At 37.0% G+C, this 25,541-nt stretch overlaps 1 protein-coding gene and 1 pseudogene across 1 annotated transcript in view; one reads left to right on the top strand and one right to left on the bottom strand.

Annotated features, from left to right (window-relative positions):
- The window catches only part of Fmn2 (formin 2), a 275,933-nt gene that overhangs the window by 135,070 nt on the left and 115,322 nt on the right, over positions 1-25,541 (bottom strand). The window lies entirely within an intron of this gene.
- LOC124961664 (60S ribosomal protein L29-like) lies at positions 20,024-20,488 on the top strand (annotated as a pseudogene).

Genomic DNA, 25,541 nt, shown 5'->3' with positions numbered 1-25,541 from the left:
ACGTTTTCATATAAAAACAGCTATTGTACTTTGCTATCTGTAAAAACACTTCATATGTACTTTCCATGTTGTTACAGAGAATATTACAAAGATGCACTCAAGAGCTGAGTTTTAATAAGATAAGTAATTTTGACAGTTCCTTCACAGAAACTGGCTTCATCCCTGTGAGTGAACAGCAGTGAGGAATTACAATGACAACTTGATTTGGAGTTATTACTTTGATTTATGTTGGGGTGCCAGGTGTTTAACCTACCAGCCATGTTAGTCAGTTTTCCATTACTATCAGCAAAACCTGAGATAATCAACTTATGAAGAAAAAAGGTTTATTTTGGATCACCATTTTAGAGGTTATCCATGATTGATTGGCTCCACTATTTGAAGCCTGTGGCAGGAGGCACATGATGGCAGAGTACATAGTGGAGCAAAGCCACTCACTTCATGGACAGGAAACAAAGCAGAGTGAGGAGGGAGTCAGTCTTACAATCCCCCTCAAGGGCATGCCCCCATGACCTTAGGACCTTCCACTAGGCCCCACTTTCCAAGGCTCTATCACCACTTTCTAGAAGTATGACGTTGGGAACCAAACCTTTTACTTAAAAGCCTTGGGAAGATAGTCAAGACCCACTACTTTTCTAAAATCAGTGCAAATGTCTCTATCACTTAAGAGTCAAACAAGGTCTCAGTGTTGTTATGAGAATGGATTTGACTTTAAAGCTCTTGTGGAAAAGACTACAGTAATCCCTGGGCATCCATGGAGCAGACTTTGAAAAGTAGTGTTTGGCATAATTTTCTTATCTAGCTTATGATTCAATTCTCCTCCACCACCCCCACCCTTAAGTGCTTTGGGTGACAAGTTTCAGATCATTTACTACATCTTTGAAGAACACTGTCCAAAAGCAAAATCAAAATTAATTTTAAACAATATTAAACAAAAAGCCAAGTGTGGAGGCACATACCGATAATCCCAGCACTTAAGAAGCTGAGCTAGGAGGATTGCAAGTTCAAAGTCAGCCTCAGCAACTTAGCAAGACTCTAAAGCAATACAGCAAGATCCTGTCTCAAAGTAAAATATAAACAAGGGCTGGGGAATCTTCATGCTGCTTTCCAGAGTGGTTGCACCCATTTGCAACTCCACCAGCTATGTAAAAGTGTGCCTTTTCCCCACATCCATGCCAACATCTATTATTGTTTGTGTTCTTGATAAAAGCCATTATAATTGGAGTAAGATGAAATCTTAGTGTTGTTTTAATTTGCATTTCTCTAATTACTAGAGATGTTGAACACTTTTTCATATATTTATTAATTGCCTGTATATCCTTCTATAAAGTATCTGTCCAGTTCCTTGGCCCATTTATTGATTGGGTTCTTTGTATTTTTGGTATAAAGTTTTGTAAGTTCTTTATAAATTTTGGAGATTAGTACTATATCCGAAGTGCATGTGGAAAAAATTTTCTCCCACTCTATAGGCTGTCTTTTCACTTTATTGATTGTATCCTTTGCTGAGAAAAAGCTTTTTAGTTTGAATCCATCCCATTTATTGGTTCTTGCTTTGATATAAAAATAAATAAATAAGTAAATGGCTGGGAATTATCAAAAATACAGCAACAAGTAACGCTGGTGAGGATGTGGGGGAAAAGATATACTTGCTCACACATTGCTGGTGGGGCTGCAAATTGGTGCAACCACTATGGAAAGCACTATGGAGATTCCTCAGAAAACTTGGAATGGAATCACCATTTGACCCAGTTATCCCACTTCTCAGTATTTATCCAAAGGTCTTAAAATCAGCATACTATAGGGACACAGCCACATTAATGTTTATAACAGCTCAATTCACAATAGCTAAACTCTGGTTGGTCATCTACAGATGAATGGATAAAGAAAATGTGGTATATATTACACAACGGAATATTACTCAGTCATAAAGAAGAATGCAATTATGGCATTTGTCAGTAAAAGGATGGAAGTAGATACTATCATGCTAAGTAAAATAAGCCAATCCCAAAAATCCAAAGGCCAAATATTCTTTCTGATATGCGAATGATAATTTATAATAAGGGAATAGAGTTAGGGAATAATAGAAGTACTTTGGATTAGAAAAAGGGGAATGAAGGGAAGGGAGAGAGAATGAGAATAGAAAAGACAGTAGAATGAATTGGACATTACTTTCCTATGTTCATATATAAATACATGACCAATGTAAATCCACATCATATACAACCAGAAGAATGGAAAATTGTACTCCATGTATATATAATATGTCAAAATACATTCTGCTGTCATGTACAACTAAAAAGAACAAATTTTTTAAAAGTTAAAAGTATATATATATATACATATCAATTAAAAAATAAATTTGAACCTAATTTTTAAAAAATTAAATAAATACATGCATTAAAAAGGTGGGGGCTGTGGGTGTACCTCAGTGGCTAAGCACCCCTGGGTTCAATCCCCAATACTTCACCCCACAAAAAAATTACACAAAAATATTCCCTGTATTTGTAGACATTGGGCCTAGGTCTATCTCCGGGGTCAATTCCAAATCTCTTTCAAATACGAGAGAACTAACGTTTTCTTCCTCTGTCTTCTGTGCTAAGTACCCAGATTCCTTAGGGTTTATATGGAATGAACGTGGGTCCCATCACAGTCATGGTTACTCTCTCTGTTTCTGATGATTCACAAGGGAGGCGCACACAAGACTGTGCCCTTCACCCAAGTGTGAGCCAGACCGCTCATGGTGGAGTCTAACTCTCAACTCTACTGTTCCAGAAAGGCTGTTCAATTAGCATCGTCTAAAATTAAAGAGATTCTCAAAATGGACTCTGTTTCCTTTGAGTTATCAGTAGACTAAGACCTCCAAGTTATTTTTTATATTTTTAGGCTTTATTCCACTTCTTCCATTTTGCAACGACATTGATTATTCAGGACTGAAGCATATTAACACATTTATTTTGTTATTTTGTGATAGCCATTAAGCTTTTCTAAGATTTCTACGCCTCAACATAATAATGACATTCTCAGGCCAAACTGAGAAAAATTCATAAACAAGAAGAGATAATTTTTCTGTGTGAAGAATATATAGGCTCTAGATAGATGGAGAACTAAGTTCATTAATGTACTGCTAAATTTTCTCTGCTTCCTATTGAAAGCACAGGAATCTGCCCTATAACACACACCATCACTCTCAATCTTCTGCTTGGAATATGCTTTACTCGCGGCTGTTTGGCGCACTTGGTTTGGCTTAGATATCACCTTCTCTGGAAAGTCTACCCTGAATATCTTAACGCCACTGTAACTTCTACTCTCTTTCTGAGATGATAGCACAGAACCTTCTATGTGCTTGTTCTATGCTGCACATACCACAATGTCCTTATGGTGATATACATACATGTCTACTTTTTTATTGATTAGAATTTAAGCTTTTGGAGGAAGAGGATCATATCTTATGTATCATTGTGTCCTAGTGAGTAGTATAGATCATGGTGTATAATTAAAAGTCATTAATTTTTTAAACAATAGATATTAAGTCAGTAATTGCATAAGAAAAAAAAAAAACAGGAGAAAGAGGCTTCCGGAGTTAGAGAGAAAGTAGAAGGATAATAGAAACAGGATAATACAAGAAACATCGAGGACATGATATGCAGATAATGCCAATTGCTTATCATCATCCTTACAGAGTAAAGAGTCTTTCAGAGGTCAAATAAATTCCAAAATAGACAGCTGTGCATAAAACAGAATCAATCCTTTCAGATGCCAGTACACAGATAAGTAAATAAAGAAGAAAGCTAAGCCCAGTCAAGGTCCATCCATATGAACCCACTCATCTATACATTCATTCAACAATTCTCCCTATATGAAGGGATGCTAGTGATCTACCTGGAGTTTTATTAATGATAATGAGAGCCATTTATCGAAATAGGTTCATTCTTCTGGCTACACACTTACACATCAATTAATAACATAAAAATAATTCCAGGTTCCCTACCCAAGTCTTGTTCACTTCCATTCAGGGAAATTCCTTCCAAGATGAAATCAGTTCAGTCTCTATTACTACAAGGATTATCTTTAGCTATTCCTTTCTTTAACTGAACACACTTTCTTCCCATTTTCATCCTGATCATCTGTAGAACTGTACCAGAGTAGCCACTTTCTTAAAACGTACTGCATTTGCCTACAAATAAGTGAAGCAGACCCCAGTTGCTGGTAACCTGGATTCTTTCACCAGCTACCAAAGAATCATCACACTAAAACCACGTACCTCCTTCACCTAATCACTAACCAGTACAGACCCAGATTCCTCGCTCGTCACTAATTCCCCCAAATATTCTGACCTCTACTGCTCTAGACCCAGAGACCTCCTGCATCTGAATTCAACTAACTTATCTCCTAGGAAAAAATTATTACTTCAACAGAGAGGAAGAGATTTGGATGGGGTATGTTGACATGGACTCATATCCAATTTTGCTGCCTGATACTATCAATTGTGCTAAGCAAATTTTTCTCAACTGGTGTTCAAGAGAACAAACACAATTCCTGATATTCATTAGAAACTCTGTTATATCCATTTGAAAACACATGATGCCAAATATTCTTAGAAGTTATGTTGTTGAAGAGATTATTTAATTTTGCTTAACAGTTTTCCTCAAATCTAATCAATCACAAAATGTGTGTATGAAAGACAAGAAGAGGGGGAAGGAGGGAGGGAGAAAAGAAGGAGGGAGAGAGGAGGGTGGGAGGGTGGTAATACCCCCAAGAAATCAGTGTTCTAAGGGATACGAAGTGGAAATACTGAGCCAGTGAAACTTTTAACAGTTCCTTTATTCAGTTTCTTTCTAATTTCACAAGGTAGCCATGCTAGATTTTTGCCACTTTCCTCAAATACCATCATCTCTTTTATATTTACTAAGAGATCTTGCTATGTGTAGTATTGTTCCTTTTGATTATGTTACATCCCCTTCATGTGGATTTCCTCCCAGTCCTTTGCTGGCCCCTCTCTGAGTCTCTGCTGCCAGGTCTTCGTTCCCTGTACCTGAGTCCTATAGAGCTTGTATCTTTAGCTTGTGTTTCCTTCCCAATCCTGTTTCCCCTCCATTTCCAGACAAGCAACTACTTTCTCAGCATTTTCTCCCTGGATATCTCAGAAGCACTCGGGGATAAAATAAATCTAAAATCAAACTCATGTTTCCTTCCCCACAAACCTAACGTACTGGAAAACTAGGCACCCAGCTAGAAAGAGGGGGTCATCTAGACATCTCTGTACTTCACTTTTACAACTAATGAGTTGAATTTTAGGTCACTTCCACTGTAGTCATCCTTTCCCAAAATACCACTGTCTCTGTATTCAGCTACTTGAGTATCATGTCTAGTCTTCCTATAATTTTGCTAGCTGTCTCTCAGAGCACCAATGTGATTTTTTTTTTAAAGATTCAAATTAGAACATGTACACACAACTTAAAATTCCTTAATGGTTAGCCATTATTCTAGAATAATACCACAGACTTTATCATACCACAGACTATAACATTCCCTTTACTTCCTACCCTACTTCCCATGCCATGCTCCCCCTTGGCAAGTATATTCCATTCTCAATGGATTCCCACTGTTTCTCAAATAGAGCAGGTTCCTCTTTTATAAATGCTGTTCCCTGAGCTAAAATATCTCCTACACATGTAATCTTCCACACCTACAACGTCCTTGTTTCAGCTTTAATCTCACTCCTTTGGAGAGGCCTTCTCTGTCTTGACCACCCGAAGCTGAATCCTCCTAACATATCCTCATTGCAGAAATGAAATGTACCTTTCCTTCATAGTACATATCCCAACTGTAAATAAATAAGGCCTGATACATTGGAAAGAAAGCTCCTTCAACACAAGGATAATGTCTATTTTTGTTCATAATTGTATCCACAGCACAGAGCATATGCCTGAAATAAAACATGCATTTAATACAGATCTAATAGAATAATGAATGTAGTTTATTACATATAAACACCCTCAAACTTTCATACTTCCCCCTAACATTTTGCTCTTCTTTCAGTTTCATCTTTTCTTCTGTCACTCTGCAACAGAAATAATTAGCAGGAGTTGAATTGGGTACAGTTCCAGTGATGTTTGTTTTGGGTGTAGTAGAGATAAACATAATATTCAGTAATGCAAATGATAATAATAAGAAATCTTGTATGTATATCCAGTGGATTTCAGGGACCTGAAAGTCTTGAAAATTTAACCATCTGTTGGTAAATAAATGAGAAAACCCAGAATTCAGAGCCATTTTAAATACACACGAGATACTGTCTGGAATCACTCAACTTCAGTGAAGGAAAACATGATAGGAGTTCTACATCCTTATTAACAGAGCTATTTAATTCTTTAATGTATTGCCCAGTTAAATTTCAATTTTTGTAATCATGGGTAATAACAAGGGAAGGCTGACGACCCTATCAAGCATAAAATGTCAAAACCATCAAATTTCAACTTGGGACCTAATTTTAGTAGCAACAAAAGTTCTTAGCAGATATTTACAACAAGAATAACACCTATTACTATTTTTTTAAAAATCTCTTTTATATGACTATACACAAGCCAAACCTTAAAGTCTTTTACATACACTATAATGTTTCTAGTCTTAAGTATATTCCTGTAATGTCATCAGAATAAAAGAATTTAAGGATGGTCTAGTGAACATGTATTGCATCAGTTGGCAAAACATGTATTGCTTGCTAACCAACTGCACCATTTCCTTAAGCCTTGCCTGTCATCATGGAAAATTAGTGGGAAATGTTTAGGGTATGTTTTCCATAAAGAGCTAAATAGTTATTAAAGAATGGATGTGCAAGAAACACTTTTTGTACTCTACTGAGCTAAAAGGTTTGTTAACATTCTCAAAGAGAAAAAGAAGAGGCAGATTACAGAACAGAATATATATAAAAACAATAGTAGTAGAGACAGAGAACTTATAAACAATTCAACACCACACACGAGGATGTGCAATTCATGTTCTTCTGAGGGGAGATCTCCCGACAGACCCAAATAAGCTTAATAAAAGGAAAAGCAAATAAACATTACCATTATTGAACAAAGTTTACAATCAACACTAAGACACAAGAAAAATACTAGCAGGAATCAAAGTTAGGATTCAGTCAACATAAAAGTACTCCAGAAGTAATTTTTATTAATTAATGATTTATTCTTCCTATGCTTTTCTAAAGAATTTGATGACAATGATAGCAGTTGCTTTCTTCTCTCCTCTCTCTTTTAAAGTAATACAAACCTTGAGAATCTCTTCATTTCAGGTCAGTACATAGTGAAGACAGGTCTGTGCCTTATAATGGGTCAGTAAGTAGACCAACATTTCTCAGGAGACTGTGACTATGACATGGGCAGAATATAGCTATCCTCTAACTTTTCCACTCAAGCATATGTGACTTCCTAACTATAGATACATGCCACATTTCTCACCACTCAAAACATCACAGCCTTTTTGATCTATCTTTCTTTATTAGAGGCTCAGGCTTGAAGTGCCTTATAACGAATTTTGTGTTATTGTTTTCAGAGATTTTTAGCACTGAATTCTGATACATTTATTAAAATTGTATGTACATTTGAGCTGCCTAACAAATTCATATGCTCCTGGCAGCAGGGGGCTGTTAGGGTTTGAATATGAGGTATCCCCAAAACCTTTTATGCAAATGCAAAAATGTTTGGAGATAAAATGACTGGATTATGAGATATGTAACCTACTCAATTCATTAGGATGAATTTGAATGGACTGCCTGGGTGGTACCTATAGACTAGTGGGGTATAGCTAGAGGAGGTAAGTCACTGGTGGTGTGTCCTAAGAGAATTCATCTTTCCTTTCCCCCACTTGTCCCTCAGTCTCTGCTTCCTGGCTGCCATGAATAGAGCAGTACTTCTCCATGATGTCCATCTATCCTCCATGATGTCCGTCTATGTATTTAGGCTGAGACCTCTAAAACCACAGGCCCCAAATAAACTTCCCTTCTTCTAAGTTGTTCTTGTCAGGTATTTTGATCCCAGAGAAGAAAAGTTGACTAAAACTGGGGTAGTAGGTACCCAAAGCATTTCTTAGCAGTGTACTATGTACACAAATATAAGTTGAAAAATAAAACATGTACACTGTATGTATAAAGAAATTTTCAGGGTATGGATATATATTACTTTATATACATTATCTTCAATATGTAACTATTCTGTAATATATTTTAATATTCTTGCCAATATGCACAGATATTCCTAAAGAATAAAACTACTGGATGTAGCTAAGAAAAACTATACTTCAACTTTATCAAGGGTTTACTGTTTTAGTTAGCTTCTTCACTGCTGTAACCAAAAGACTTGATAAGAACAATTAGAGGAGGAAAAGTTTATTTGGTTCATGGTTTCAGAGGACTCAGTCCATTGCTCTTGGCCAGAGGTGAGGCAGAACAACATGGTAGAAAGGTATGGAGGAGAAAAGCATGTCCCAAAGACATAACAACCAGGAAGCAGAGGATGCTCTGCTAACCAAGGACAAAACATAAGTCCCAAAGTCAAAACCCCCAGTGACCTATCTCCTTTAGCCACTCCCTACCTGCCTATAGTTATTGCCCAGTGAATCCATAACAGTGTATTAATGCACTGATTGGGTAAAAGCTCTCATAACCCAATCATTTCACCTCTAAACTTTCTTGTATTGTCTTACACATGAGCTTTTAGGGGATTCCTTGTATCTAAACCATAAAATTTCACCTCTGGCCCTCCAAAACTCATGCTTATCTTACAGTGCAAAATATATTTAGTTAATTTTTAAGAGTCCCCATAGTACTAAAGTTCCAGCATTACCCAAAAGTCCAAGTACAAAGTCTCCTGTGAGCCTCAAGGCAAAATCTCAGTATGAGCCTCTATAAAAATCGTAAGTTACCTACATCCAGTACAAAATGGCACAGAGTAAACAATTCCAGGAATAGAGGCATGAAAAGAAGGAATTGGACCAAATGAAAATCAAACCCTGCTGGGCAAGCAAGTCCTATAGTTCCACATCCAGCATCTGTAGCACTTGGCATTGTCATGTTCTTTTCAAAGGGGCTTGTGTACTTCCATCCCTATGTCCTTAGTGGTTGAAGCAAGGTCTCTGTTGGCTTGTTTCTGCTTGATTCCTACCTCTTTCCTTGGCAGGTGTCTCACATTACTGGCATCTCTTAATCTTGGGGGTCTCCACTGCAGTTTGTTGTCCCTTCTCACATCTTCATGCATTTCCTTTTTAGGGGTTATCCACAGGGATTCTGACTCTGTTACATTCTGCTTGGCCTCCTAGGCCTTCCTTTGCAATCTGAGTAGAAGCTTCTCTGATTCCCTAACTCCAGCATCCTGCATTGATGCAGAACCATTATCACATGGTTGACAATAAGGTCTGTCACCATCTCAAGAAGGAGCCAAGCCTCCTGTGACTATCAGAGGTCTCAGAGTACTTGGGCAGATGATCATGGTAAAGGAACTTCCATGGCCCACCTGTGTAAGCAGTGTGCTCCCATGGTCTTTTCTCAAAGATGGTTTGTATATGGGGTATCCCCCAAAAGCTCATGCAAGAGACAATGCAAGAAAGTTTAGTGATAAAATCACTCAGAGCCATCCATAGACTAAGATCTCTGAAACCATAAGGGCCAAATAAACATCTCCTCCTCTAAAATTGTTCTTGTCAGGTCTTTGGTCACAGTTGCAAAAAAAAAATAATGACTAAAACATATGCACTCCAGCCTATCATTTCTGAGTATTTAGTTTTCTTTGGTGTCTATAATCTCTTTAACAATCACAATTTCTTAGCCCTAGTTTTACCTGCACTCTTCTAGCACAACTGCAAGTTTTTCAAATCTCATTGCTCTGCTTTCTGCTCCTGATTATCACATTAAACTGGAATAAAAGCTATCAGCAATATCTTTACCACCATCTGAATGTGGTGACACTTTGAAATTTCCTCTGTCAGATTAATTAGTTCATCACCTCTAAATTCAGCCTCACAGAAGTCTCAGAATAGGGGGAAATGTAGACAACTTCTTTGCCAGACTGTAACATGAATGGCCTCTAGTGCAGTTTCTAACACAATCCTCCTCCTCTGAAACCTCATGAGCCCAACCATTACTGTCCACAGTGCTATCAGAATTCTGCTCCTTTGAGTTCCCATCAGAATGCCATTAAGTTCTGTTTACAACATTCTGAAGCTTTTCCAGTCTGCATCTCCAAATTTTTCAAAATTCCTCTCTACATAAACCCGCTCCAAATGCTTCTGAACCACAGGTTAATTAACAGCAAAAACCCCACTTCTGGGAACAATTTCTGTTTTAGTCAGCATTTTTGCTGTTGTGACCAAAAGACCTTACAAGAACTATTAGAAGAGGAAAAGTTTATTTGGCTCACAGTTTCAGAGGTCTCAGTCCATAGATGGTCAACTCCAGTCCAGAGATAAGGTAGAACATTAAGATGAAAAGGTATGAAGGAGAAGAGCAGCCTAGGACATGTAAATCAGGAAGCAAGGAGAGTTTCACCCACCAGGGACAAAATATAAACTCCAAAGGCATGCCCCAGTGACCTACCTCCTCTAGTTACACTCAAACTTCCTACAGTGCCTACCCAGTTAATCCACATCAGGTTAATACACTGATTACATAAAAGCTCTCATAACCCAATCATTTCACTTCTAAACTTTACGTATTATCTTACATATGAGATTTTGGGGGACATGTCTTATCTAAACTGTAACATTCACCATTTCTGGAAAATGATAAAGCCATTTTTAGTTTCTATAGTCAAGGCAATTATGAATATAGGGGAAAATTCCTATTTTACTTCATTATGTCTTATGGTTCAAACATACCCAAGCATTTACATAGTTGAATGTATCACATAACATTATAAATTACATTGTTATTTCTACTTTATGTTATGTACAGACATCAGATGATTTAAGTTATACATGTAGATAGAATGTATTACCTATCAATTTCCTTTCAGGATCATTAAGGATACATTGTAAATATTTGTTAGTAAAAGAAAGCACTGAATGAATGGAATATAGAACTGAGGGCCTGGTATAACAGATACACATACAAGATGACTCATGTTTCTGTAGGCAGCTCATTAGTAAAGGCCTGCAAAAGGAAAAGAAAGGGGTAACCTAAAGAGCAAATGGAACAATGTGGAGTGACATAGCAAGTTTCAAGCAATTAATTTCTGAAGTGGGTCCAGTAATTTAAAACAAGATGAGTGCATGGGTAGGAAGAGGGAAAAGGTCAAGACCAGGAAGAAGTGTTGTAGATTTCCAAAAATAATTCCTCTTTAAAACTCCTTCATTGATTGATAAGGAAGACACTAATTTTGATATGCAAATAGGTTAAATGCTGAGAAAAAGTATGTGGGACATCAATTCCACTGCATCTTTCTTGGGGTAACAGACTCTATAATATACAGTTATAGACTCCTCTATCACAATGATAATAAAATAATTGTCTTTATTTTAAGTATAAAAGCATAAACTGACTTTTGAATTTGTGGAACATCTGATCACAGAGTTGCTTTTTTCTAAGAAGCCATACCATCATTAAAATTATAATAAAAAACCTAATAATTTAAATGAAATTCTACTTACGTGAACTTGTTCAGGTTAGTGTTCTAAATATAACTGTGTGTGGTAAATATTTTTGTAGTGCTTACTATGTGTCAAAGAGAGAATACTGAGGGGCAAAATTATCTCATGATAATTTTCACGGGATTGGAGAAGATGAGGGTAAAGATAAGCAAATGACTATGTGTGAATGTCCAGGCTGACAAGTGCCCTGAGGATAGGGTGTTTGTTGCAATGAGACACTGTAATAAGAGAGTTGACAAAAGGAAAAATTTCTAAGGAATATTAAGAATGAGAACTGATGGTTGCATAGAAACTTACTAGGAGGACAGAAGAAGTACAAATCTGTAGAAAAGAACAACTTTTGTCAATGTTGGGTCTTGTGGTAGAATCTGGATGGTTTTGAGAAACTGCAAGGGGCCAGGTGGCTAGTAGGCAGAAATTTGCAGGACGATAAAGTAGGCAGACCTTGCAAAATTTAAAACAAAAACCACACAAAAGAGAAGTGCTCAGAACACCTACCTGCAGAGAGCAAATAGCTATAAACTCTACAAACCAGTAGTGAACATTACAATGTTCAATGCAAAGGTTATAGTCAATCTTTGGATTTAAACTGATCGAATAAATTAGTTAGACATGGTGGTACACATCTGTAATCCCAACTCAGGAGGCTGAGGCAGGAAGATTATAAATTTGAGGTCAGTCTCAGTACCTTAGCAAGGCTTTAAGCAACTTAGTGAGACCCTGTCTCAAAATTATAAATAAATAAATAAATAAATAAATAAATAAATAAATAAAAGTTGGGGGTGTGTCTTAGTGGTAAAGTGCCCTGGTTTCCATCTCAGTACCTCCTCCACCCCCAAAAAACTAAACTGATTAAACTAAAACATCATGTTAAAACAAGAAAAAAATGTATAGGAATGATCTCATGTCATTTATTTCCACATATTTCCATCACAGCAGTAGTGGAAATCATTTTAACTCTCATTTTCCAGGAAATCAGGTGATCTAATTGGTTTATCCAAAATAAGCAGAGATATGAAAATATCAGTCAATAATTTTATGATTTGGCAGGCAATATCACATCCTAGATGAACAAGAAAGAAATGTAATCCCTGGTTTTCATTAGGTTTATGGAGTCAAAGTGATTCAAGATCTAAAACTCTTTGTTTTTAATTCTGAAATTCACCTTAAGCACGTTTATAGTTTGAAATGAGCATACTTGCAGAGATTCCACGAACGAACTCAATAAAACAAAGAAATATGAGAGCATGGTTTAAAACAGCTACGTGAAGAAAGTCAATACTCCTCGCACTTTTGTTTGAAGAAACTGATGATTAAATGTTGCTTAAAAGATGAATCAATTAAATTCCTCTAGGAAGTTATGGGAACACAGATGGTTAATCCAATTCATTTTCATTAAAATACGGTATACACGTATGAGGATGCTATATCATGTGACAACACTATATCCTTCTTCCAGATTAAACTTTATGGTATGTCAACTACTAACCTAAGTAAAGATTACTAAGACTATAAAGCATGCCTGTGAAATCCAATCCTGAGAAGTGTAAATTTAGACCTCTAATTCTTTCTATCCTACCTGCTTTTTTCCCCCCTTCCTTCTTATTGGATTAGAACTGTTTAATTACAAAGGGGTGTGAAATTTTTCCCCTTTCTATCGTTATTTATTTATTTTTTTTTCTGTCACTGAACTTCTAATAGGATTCATTTCTAAGGTTTGGTTTTAGAACTTGTGATGTTTTGCTTATTCCCTGAGTATGCAATAAAAATTGAACCACTTTCAGACAAACAATTCAACTGACACTTATACATAGATATTTTTACAGACACATTTTGACATGTTAATTTACCTCAGTTAAGAAGAAAATAGGAATGTACCTGAACTACTTCCTATTCCCCACCCCACAGTCTACCCTCTTCTACTTACCACATAAATTCACCATGCCATATAAGGAATTTAAGGATTGGAAGCTGCATATTTAACCAACTGTAAATATTATATACTGTTTACGTAAAGACTTAACTCTACGAACTTGATGATAGTAAATAATCCTAAATAAACTACAAAAATTTTTGTTTTTAAAAACTCTCTAGGATGTACTGTATTTAGTAACTATGTGGTTTCGCTAGGTTTTAATTCTTCAGTAAACAGGAATTGGGCCCTCACGATTGTGGTTTTTGAAATTAGGGTGTGTTTAGATTTGGAAACTGCCCAAACTTCATTCACATCTAGAAGGGACAGCTCACTGCCAAACATATGCAATCAGGAGAGAAAAAAAGATTACATTCTAAATAAGGTTTGTATAACAAATACTTCCATCTGTTTCACAGAGATCAAATAGAACTACTTTAAAACAGTTCAATGATATTTAAGCATCTGGCAAAAAGAAAGGGTGTATTTATGGGAAAGGATTCAGGTAAGCAGTATTTTTGCCCCCAAGGATAAGTAGTGGAATGCTAAATAAGTTTGTTGCACATATATTTAATAAGAAAATTGAATTTAACATTAGCTTATTTTTTTCTAGATAAAATTTACAAATTCCCTCAAATGCCATTATTAAACTATTAAGGCAAAATTAAGACTCTATTCAGATACCTTTCCCACACTGCTTCAGAATTGATATTAATAACTACAGTTTTACCAACACAATAAATTTTGAAAGAATTCCAAGAAGGATCCAAGCCAAGTCTAAGCACATGCACAACACTTTCTGTTTCTGGAGAAACCTTCTTAAGAACAAGACTCAAGCCATGTGAAGTCACAAATTAAATGTAACTTACATGCCAGATAAGAGCATACCTCCCCAAACCTCAACCCTCCTTACCATCTGTACTAGTTATTGCCTCTTACCTCCCAATTTACTTTCTGGAACCCACTCTGAGATAATGGATTGGGTGGGCTCAGTATTTATTCCTTTACAGTGAACATGATAATAATCTTAGCCTGTAAGAGGTTCCAGAGGAACTGCAGGAAGAAGTGGGCTCCTTGTCCCATTCTGGTGTGCTGTGGTTTGGCTTTTCTCCTCCTGATGTACTGTTGATCAGCAGTATTGGCGTATAAGGACTCCTGAGGGTGCTCTACCCTAGCACACTCAAGAGAGCAGAGCAGTCCCCTAGCAACTTTGCAATCCTTGCCTAGGTTCAGTGATCCCTTCACTCTCTAGGCAGACACCATGCCCTGTGCACCTGCACTAGCCATGGCTCACCAGTGCCCTGATTGTTTCCTGGGCCCTTCAACATGGGAATAGAAACTCCAGGCTTCATGTACACTGTAGTATCTGTCCCCTATGTGCCACTGTACTAGCTGTAGCTTACCTGCCCCTGAGAAAATAGTTTTCAGCTCACCCAGGAGCTGTTGACCAGCCGTGGTCCAGGAAAACCATTGGGATATGACCGTACCTTCCCCAGTGAGATCTGCACACCAGTTAACAGAGGACACCCTTCCTTGGGCATGCTCATTCAGCCCTAAGGCACCATCAGAGATGCCTTTATATCCTGTGCTCTCCCATGGCAGGGTAATTATTCGCTATGATGAGCTTCCTGTTGGCATCACTGCCTGGGTTCTGTCCCCTGATTGAACCCACAATGTTAAGACTATATAGTACTCAGAAGCCTCCTGCTCTACTTTCTGTCTTGAGACTATTAGATTCCTACATTTGCAATCTAATTAAGTGGGTGAACAGACATGACCACAACAGAATTCTTATTTCTCCCTCCCTCAACTCATCCTTCCCATGGCCTGGGCTGAAAATCTTGGGATCCCTCTTCATTCCCCCTCCCCTTTCTCTCTCTACCCTCTACTAAATATTTAACCTATCATCAAATTTCTTTGGCTTTTTCTTCAGAATGTTTCCAGAATCTGATCACTGCTTACCAGTTCCATTGTTTCCTCTGAGATTCAAGTCACTATCATCTCTTTAACTCCTAAAGATTTCCACATGCACCTGGCCTTCCCATAATCTCTTTTTCTGTATCAGAATATTCCTTCTAAAACATAAATTTTGTACTCAAAACCCTATACTAACTTTCCATTTTACTCAAAGTAAAATTAAAATCTTACAAAGACCTACAAGGTTTTAGAAGAGCTGAACTCCCCAGTACATCTCTAATTATCTCCTATATTCCCCTGCCTAGGACCACAGCAGTCACTTGAGCCTTCCTGCTGTTCCCTGAATACACCAGGCTCTCCTGCTTGTCACACAGAGCATTGTATCCTAGACTTCCACCTGACTTCTCTTCCTCATCTCCTGCAATTCCTAGTTCAAATGTTAGCTTTAAAAAATAATAATATTTAAAATTGTACCTCCACCCAGGGAATCTCCATTCCCCTCATGTTGATTTTTTTCTCTATAGCATAAAACATTTTAAAAACTAGAAATATATCTATCTAGAAAACTTGTCCTAAATTTTAGGACTTGAAAATCATTACAATTATGCTGGATCACTTCCAAATATTACAATAATTACCCTTGACTAGTAAGATGACATTTTCATGTAACCGTACTGCTTATAAGAAGTACAAAGAAAGAAATACACACATTTAATTATTTGGTAATAAGTAAAACAATAACTGTTAAATTAAACTGTGTAATAGATACATCCCATTGCATTATATAATAGATACATTTCTGAAAGTCTGAATTGAACAATAGTAGCATCTTGCAAACTATATAATATTGTTCTGCCTGGATTAATAATTTAATTGAAGGAAATATTTAGCTAAATTTACATTTCACTAAAAGACTACATTCAATTAGACACACACATATTACAGATCTAAGCAGTTTTATTTTCAATTTTAACAGTTTCCCCAATTTATTTGATTATATAGCATGATTTTTCACTACAGATGACAAAAATAATAGTGATTCACTGAATCCAGTTTAGAAAACACAGTACTAGGGAACACATGCTTTCAAATATGATCAAATTATTTTTTCAACAAAATCTAGACTGTACATATTAGAAATAATACTAAACTTACGTAAGTATTTTATTCAGAATAATTAGATACAGTTAGATAAACAGAATATTTTGTTGCCCTAGACACAATATAAAATCATTCAATGCACCAAAAGAACAGAAAAAATGTGGCCAATTCTCAAAGGAAAGTACAATCAGCAGGTACCACAACCCTAAGATGACAAATATGTTTAATCAGCCAAATGATTTAAAGCAATTATTTCAACTATGCATGATGATGGAAAGGAAAATTAATCAAAATGTACTTTTATGTTTAATTTTTAATTTAAAAATGTGAAGTTTTCAGGAGAGAATTTGGGATGATGGCAAAATTGGAAATACTAGAAATTTGTTTCCCCAACTAGATAACAATAGCAGTAGCAGAATCAGTTTGGTATAACTATTTGGGGACTCTGTCTATGTAAGACTTATAACTTTCAGGAAATGCCTGTACTTTGAATTGCAGTTAATTTGAGTCAATTTCAGTTCTTAGCATATAAGCAGCTTCCCAACTCCACACCCCAGCCCTGTGAAAGGCAGTTATATACTTGTTCCTGGAGCACCCTACACACAGCTTGCAGGAACCAAAGTATGCATAAAAGCACCAAATATCAGGGATCTGGACTCTAAGCACTGGTTATTGCTTATAATCACACAGCTGCAAAGAAGCAGGAAGCTACTATTGTTTCACCTACCCTGGACTGTTGCAACTTCACTGTCTGACTGAAGTGACTGTCAAGAGCCAGAGTTCTTTTTTATACCATTCTGTTTTCTCCTTTCTTCCTTTTGGCATTCAGACATTAAAGACTAGGACATATAAAAGCAACTGCATATATGAGAAAAAATTAGAAAGTAATGCATTCCAGGTAGAAAGGTACAGAGTTAGAAAACAACCATACATTCACACCACAGGTTGATTCTTGGCACACAGACAACCTGTATCAACCAAAAGAACCAAAATAGGAAAAAACACAACAAACACTAGGGAAGGAAGAGGAACTAATTTCCAGAATCAGATTCAAATGTCCAGTTTTAGATTCAAATATCAAGTTTTCAACAATAATCACAGGTTATATGAAGCAACAAAAGCCTATGGGCCATTGAAAGGGAAAAAATAAGTCAATAGAAATTGTCTCTGAAAGACACAATGATAAATCTACTAGTCAAAGACTTTAATACAACCACCTGAAACATGCTCAAGGAACTAAAGAAACGTGGAGAAAATTAAGAAAGTGATGTCTCTATAAAGAGATAGAAAACTTACAAAGGAAATTAAAAAAAACTGGAGCTAAAATTATAACAATGCAACGGAAAAACTCAGTAGAAAGATTCAAAGGCATATCAGAATAGGCAAAAGAAAGAATTCATGAACTTGAAATAGAACAAGGGAAAGTAACACGTCTAAGGACCAGAGGGGGGAAAAAACATGAAAAGAGGCTAAGGAACCTGTGGGACACAAGCAAACCAAAACTTGGTTGTGGGAGATGTAGAAGAAAAAAGAGGCATTGAGAATAGTTGAAAAACAATGCCTGAAGATGAAACTTTGATGAAAGATATGAATATAAACATGAACACCAATGAACACCAATATGAATCCAAAGATAACCACACCAACACACATTATAATCAAACTTTTAAAAGACAGAATCTTGACAGCTGCAGGAGAGAAGCAGCAACCTGTCACAAACAAGGGATCCTCAATGAGATTATCAGCAGATTTCTCATCAGAAACTTGGGAAGTCGGAAAGCAGTGGGTTGATATATTCTAAGTACTACAAAATAAATAGATGGTCAGTCAAGAATCCTATATCCAGCAAATGTGTCCTGAGAAGCAAGAGAATATCAGAACATACTAAAGCTACAGTGCTTCATTACTGGAGACCTGCCCTGTAAGAAATGTTCAAGGGAACATGGTAAAGATTTGAGCACCTCAAGCACTTCAACTCCCAGAACCAGCCACTCTCAATTGATGAAGATAAAGCAAATTTTCTTTGTGACCATGAAACACTAAGGTCCCCAAAGATCATTTAAAGCAAGAAATTCCAGGCTTAGGACCCTTTCTGGGAATGGCAAGGGAAATATTGTTATCCCTGTACTTATTTTTCTAGTTTCTGCAAGTCATAGAAAGAATAACAAAAACAAATATCTCACCCCATATTGAAAATATTATTCTACATTGTTGTTGCATAATGGTAATACAATCCTGTTTTTATTTTCACTGTATATTTATATTCACATATAGCAAAGGGAAGAATAAAAAAGGGTTAGTAAGCCTGTTATGTAAAACAAATGATTCTAAACATTAATAGTTTAAAATTATCATAAATTCATAATTCTTCTGTTCTAGACTGATTTGTCTAATAGTTGCACTCAAATATCAGAGTCAGGATGGACCCATGTGTTGAATCTATTAATGTGTTTGGTGATTAGACAAATATTCTTGAAGGAGTTGCTCTAGAATGTATGACTATGCATAGACTTTCTGGGTTGCATGTTATATACACCCTCAATAATATTAGGTCATGCCAAACTACTTTTCATTGAGGTTGTACCAATTTATACTGATACAGATACATAAAAATTACTGTATTTTTTCACATGCTCATCAATACTCTCAAACTTTTTGATTAGAGATAGAAATGTAGCTTGGTGTCTTATTTTAATTTTTTTTACTATTGAAAATATATACTTTTTCATATGTTTATTAGACAAACAAGTATATTTTCCTTTGAACTGACTCCTTTATACCTTTGACCCATTTTCCTTTGAGGTTGTCTTTTGATAAATAAATGAATTTTTATAGATTCTGCTTCCTTATTTTTTGAGGGTCCATGCATTACAAATGTCTTGATCGAGCTTCTAGATTATCTTTTAAATTTGTCTATGTACCTTCTTTTGGCTTGAACATCAATTATTCAATTTGCAATAAAAAAAACCTATCCATGTTTAAAAAATATAAGAAATTTCAGAAAACAGAACTATCAAAAAATAACCAAGTAAAGATTAGAAAATGATATGTTAGAAATAAACATTTTTCACTGAATGAGCTGCATAGAAAAATAGAGATGACAAGAAAAGGTCAGTAAAAGTATGAAGAACAGAAAGAAAAGAACCTATAAATCAAATGATCAGGGACCTGTGGGAAAACATCAAAAATTTAACAGAGTGTTTAACATAGTTTAACATAGGGGCAGAACAAGCAGACTGGAAGAATGGGCTAGAAAATAATATTTGAGGGTTGAAACACTAAAAATTGAAAAAGTCCTAAATGTGAAAATATAATTATACAACATCAGGAAGCCCATAAGATTCAATACAGAAAAAACCCACTCATATCCTAACGAGACTGATGAAAAACAGATAAAAAGAAAATCATGCTCTTCTGTTCTCAACCGCTCTGGGAGCAGCGGCTTACGGTGCAGACATGGCCAAGTCCAAGAACCACACCACGTACAACCAATCCTGAAAATGGCACAGAAATGGCATCAAGAAACCCCGATCACAGAGATATGAATCTCTTAAGGCAGTAGACCCCAAGTTCCTGAGAAATATGCATTTTGTCAAGAAGCACAAGAAGAAGGGTCTAAAAAAGATGCAGGTAAACAATGCCAAGGCCATGAGTGCACGTGCTGAGGCTGTCAAGGCCCTGGTAAAGCCTAAGGAGGTCGAGTCCAAGATGCCAAAGGGTGCCAGTGGCAAGCTTGGTCACCTTGCCTTGTTTGTCCATCCCAAGCACGGGAAGCATGCTGGTGCCCACATGACCAGGGAGCGCAGGCTCAACCAGTCAAAGGCCAAAGCCCAAGCCAAGACCCAGGCTGCAACTCCAGCTCCAGTATCAGCATTGGCTCCTGCCCCCAAGGGTGCCCAGGTCCCTGCGAAGGCTCCATAATAAAAAGCTCTGTGAACGTGAGGACAGAAGGACCAGTGTGACCCCTAAGCCCCTGTCTATGGGGACTGGAGTCCTCCTGTGCTATTTGTATAAATAAATCCAGAGGCAGGAAAAAAAAAAAAGAAAATCATAAAATCAGGCAGAATGTGGACAAAGACCCTTCACATACCAAGTAACAATGATGGAAGACTTACAATCACAAACAAGGAGGCCATGGAGACATAGAATATCTTTGCAATGCTGAAATAAAATATTGTCAGCCCCGACCTCTATATCCAACAAACTTATTCTTCACATATGAAGATGCAGTAAGCTATTCTAAGAAAAATAAGAAAACTATTGAAAAGACTTATTCAAACAATATTTCTCTTTAGGTTGAAGGAAAATCTAAAGAACAAAGAAAAAGCTTTAGAAATGGGGAAAATATAGGCAAATATCAAAGATTATATTTAAGTTGCTTAAATATGTTTGACTATTTAAAACCAAAATTATGGTGATGTCTTATGAAATAAGTATGTATAGATGTTACTCATATAACAGTGAAAATGAAATGTACCATTAGAAACTATGCTTACCATGTGTGAGGCCCTGGATTTGATCCCCAGCACATCAAAAGAAACAAAAATCTTGGGTCTGGTGTTGTAGCTCCATGGTAGAGCACTTGCCTAGCACACATGAGGCCCTGGGTTTGATCCTCAGCACCACATAAAAATAAAATAATCTCTAGGATATATAAACAACTCAAAACACTTAATGCCAAAAAAAGAAAAAAATCAATAAATGGGCCTACTGAACAGACACTTCACGGAAAAAATACAATTGATCAACAAATATTTTAAAAAATGTTCAATATCTCTAGCAATTAGACAAATGCAAATCAAAATTACTCTAAGATTTCATCTCACTCCAGTCAGAATGGTAATCATCAAGAATATAGGCAACAATAAATGTTGGTGAGGATATGTGGAAAAAGGTACGCTCATACATTGCTGGTGGGACTGCAAACTGATGCAACCACTCTGGAAAGCAGTACAGAGATTCCCCAGAAAACTCGGAATGGAACCACTATTTGACCCAGTTATCCCACTCCTCGGTTTATACCCAAAGGACTTAAAATCAACATATTACAGTGATGTGGTCATGTCAATGTTTATAGCAGCTCAATTCACAATAGTTAAACCATGGAACCAACCAAGGTGCCCTTCAACAGATGAATGGATAAAGAAAATGTGGTACACATACACAATGGAATATAACTCGGTTATAAAGAGGAATGAAATTATGGCCTTTGCCAGTAAATAAATGAGTTGGAGAATATCATGCTAAGTGAAACAAGTCAATCACAATAAACCAAAAGTCAAATGTTTTTCTCTGCTATGCAGATGCTAATTTACAATGGAGGGCAGTGCTAGGAAAGCACAGAGTTACTTTATATTAGGCAGAGGAGAGTGATGGGAGAGGAGAGGATATGGGGATAGGAAGGATAGTAGAATGAAACAGACATTATTACCATATGTGCATATGTGACTGCATGACTGATGTGACACTCCAACATGTATAATGAGAAAAAGGAAAAATTATAACCCATTTATGTATGATATATCAAAGTGCATTAAATGCATTCTACTGTCAAGTATAACTAATTACAAAAACTTTTAAAAATTTTTTTAAAAAGAAACAAAAAAAGGTTGGACATATAGCTCAGTGGTAGAACTTGTGTTTAGCATGAGTTCAGGTTACAGCAAGATGACTGGTTATGAAACAGAAAGTGCATCACTATCAGACATCAAATAGTCCAGTGCCTTGATCTTGAACTTCTGAGGCTATCAAACTGTGAAATATAAATGTCTATTGTTTATAAATCACCTAGTTTGTGTTATTCTGTTATAGTAGTCCAAACAAAGACAGAGTACATGTTTTACTTTCATGGAGTATGATTATAAGAAGGTAGACAGTAGTGACAGGAAGATAGCAAAAATAGAAGGTACCTATCTTCTCTAACCCTATAGCAAATTCAATCAGCAACCATATACAAATAAGAACACCTTGATAAAAACACTCAAAATTGGGAATAAGTATGAGTCACTAGTGTGGTCCACAGAATGGGTAACAATAAAATACACAAAAAAGATAAGAAAAATGGTCTCACTTTGACCCTGTTATCTCTCCCTCTCTCCCAAGTCAGCATAGTATCATACAGAGATGATTCCCTTGGGACCAGAGGGAAAACAACAAGAGGTGAACATCCAGCTTCCCCAGCATTCCAAGATGCTTCCTAGGTCTCACCACATGGGGAATGCAGGGGGAAAATGGCACGGACAAACTAGCTGGGGTCAGGTATAAACAAAGCAAGGAGGCAGAGACCATAGCAACTAGCAGGCAGATCTTGGCAATAACTATGTGTACCTGACAAGGGAAGCACTCAAACAGAGGTATCTAACAATACAGTTCTGCAAAGTTGTGCTGGTTGCTCCCAAAATGGTAGAAGTTCACCTGGCTTGTTTCCAGAAGCAGCCTTGAACCCTAACTCTAGGTCTCACAAAGAGAGGAAGACAACCACTGTAGTGAATTACAGCAAAGAGCAGTGGCTAGCTCTGCAGCACGTGGGAGTTTAAAATGGGCCCAGTCAAGCCTCAGAATGTGCACCGAGGCCCACCTGAGGCATGGAAGCAAACCTCAACTATGTATTTCTACTGAACATAGCAGCTGGTCCCACTTATCCATTCCACCTAACACCAGGGCCCCTCATATAACCCGTTCCAATTGCTAAACAAAAGTAGTGGTGTCATCTGGCCGGGGAACATACCCTGTGGCCTGGCCCTATCTGAAGTGATTGCAATGCACATCCAACAACCCACTTTGATTGGAGAGTCTAAACAGCTGCCTGAGCTGATCTGAGAGCAAAGGCAGCAACAAAGCCATCTAGAAAGCTGAAAGCAAGCTTTGCCTGCCCAAGATCATTACCAGCTAGCCCATTAGAATCACAAGCTAGACTAAACAGTGAAGGTTTACCCCTGCCAAAGAACACTGTAGAAGTTGAAAAACATGGCTGTCTCCTCGAATGCACAAACACCAATGCAAGGACACATATTGCAAAGACTCAGGAAAATGTGACACCTTCAAGAAGGAAAAAAAGAAAGGAAAGAAAGAAAAACAGAAAACAAATTTCTAACAATGTATCCTAAAGAAACTAAATCTATGAAATGATAGGCAAAATTTCCAGAATTATTTTCTTAAAGTTCACTGAACTATAAGGACAGATAAAAATTTAAGTAAGATTTAGAAAATACACAAACAAGACAGTATGAAAAAGAAACAGAAATTTAAAAAGCAAATCCAAGAGGTGAACAATATGATGACTAAATTCTAAAATGCAATATGGAGCTACACAACAGGTTAAATTGAACCAAAGAATCACTGAACTTGAAGACATTTTCAACCATCCAATCAGAGAAGCAAAAAGAAAGAAGAAGAAATCCCACAGTTGTGGAACTCAATCAAGAGACTTAAACAATGAATAATAGGAATCCAAAATCATGAGAAAAGGGGAGAGAAAGCATACTTAAAGAAATAAGTGGGAGATAGGTTTAAGATGGCAGAGTAGCAGGCTTTATTTTACAGTTTCTCTATGGGTATTGAAGCAACTGGAGAACAGCTACTCAGGGAACAGTAGAGATTGCAGCAAATACTGTGAAGGAGGTAGTCCTGGCCAGCACCTACTATGAGGTTCAGGTCAGCCCATGTAAAATATCACTGAAAGAGGCACAGAGGAGACTATATGGAATGGGATTCGGGTCAGAGATGGGAGTACAGCTGCTTTCCCCATGAGTCTGGTGACTCTGTGACCACCTGGAAAGGGTCAGGAAACCAAACAATACATGATTGCATGTGGTAATTGAGCCTCAGAAGGCCACAGTCATGTGTGTGTGGCAGAGTAGATATGACCTGTTGTACCCCTCCCCTCCACTCAGGGCAGTTGAATACTCCATGCTATAAGTAGGATTCTCAGGAGGCACCCAACATCCAAATGGGTGGCAGAGATAGGTACTGGTCAGTCCCTACAGGTCCATGTAATCTGTCTGAAGTATCTTCCACCCAAGAACATTTCCATCAGACTTGGCATCAGTTACAGCAACATCCTGTTTAGAATTCACCTTTAACCTGGGAGTGCATTGATTTAATCAGTCCAAAGTAAACTCCAATAGATGGTACATCCCATTCCAAGCTACTACAGAGTAGTGAGCAAGGAATCTAAGAGTCATTTCAACCAACTTTGGTCCCAGGACACTCCAACTGGCAGCATGGTGAGCAACATAAAAGGAAAAAGGGTTTAACAACCCTCTCTACGGGGTGCATAACCCAAAAAGCAATGGAAAGAAGTTGTTATATATTGGATATGAGGTGTCTGCAAAAACTTCCTCTGTTAATGGAGAAATATCCACAGGTAAAATGATTAGATTATGAAGGTTACAACCTAAGCAGTCCATTTCATCTTGAATGGACTAACTGGGTGGTAACCATAAGGAGGTGGAGCATGACTGGAGGAGGTGGATAACTGGGGTGTACCCTAGAACGGTTCCTCTTCCATCCAGTCCTTTCTCCTTTCTCTGTTTCTTGGCTGCCATGATCTTTTACAGCATGTTTCTGCCATGATGTTCTGTCTCCCTTCAGTACCAGAGCAAAGGAGTCAACCAACCCTGGACTGAACCTCTAAAATCATATACCAAAATAAACTTTTCCTCCTCTAATTGTTCTTCTCAGGTATTCTGATCACAAGAGATATAAAAAACTAGCAAACACAGAAGTGCAGAATAGCATAGGTAGTAAATATCATTCTTGTTCACAGTTTTGACCATATCAGTGAAGACAATTCTTTCATTAAGAATTTTTTTTGCTGATTGGTTCCTGCATATATATACAAACCTATTTGTTTCCTTTTTCCTTTTCTTTTTGGTGATTTTTTTTTATTAGCTTTTTGGTTTATTTGGGGGGGCAGTTAATGTATTTTGGAGGGTTTTCCATTTTTTTGTGGTGTTTATTTTGGTTATTCTTT

This window comes from Sciurus carolinensis, chromosome 12 (assembly GCF_902686445.1).
Source record: "Sciurus carolinensis chromosome 12, mSciCar1.2, whole genome shotgun sequence".
Taxonomy (NCBI): domain Eukaryota; kingdom Metazoa; phylum Chordata; class Mammalia; order Rodentia; family Sciuridae; genus Sciurus; species Sciurus carolinensis.
This window is presented reverse-complemented; position numbering and strand designations above follow the sequence as displayed.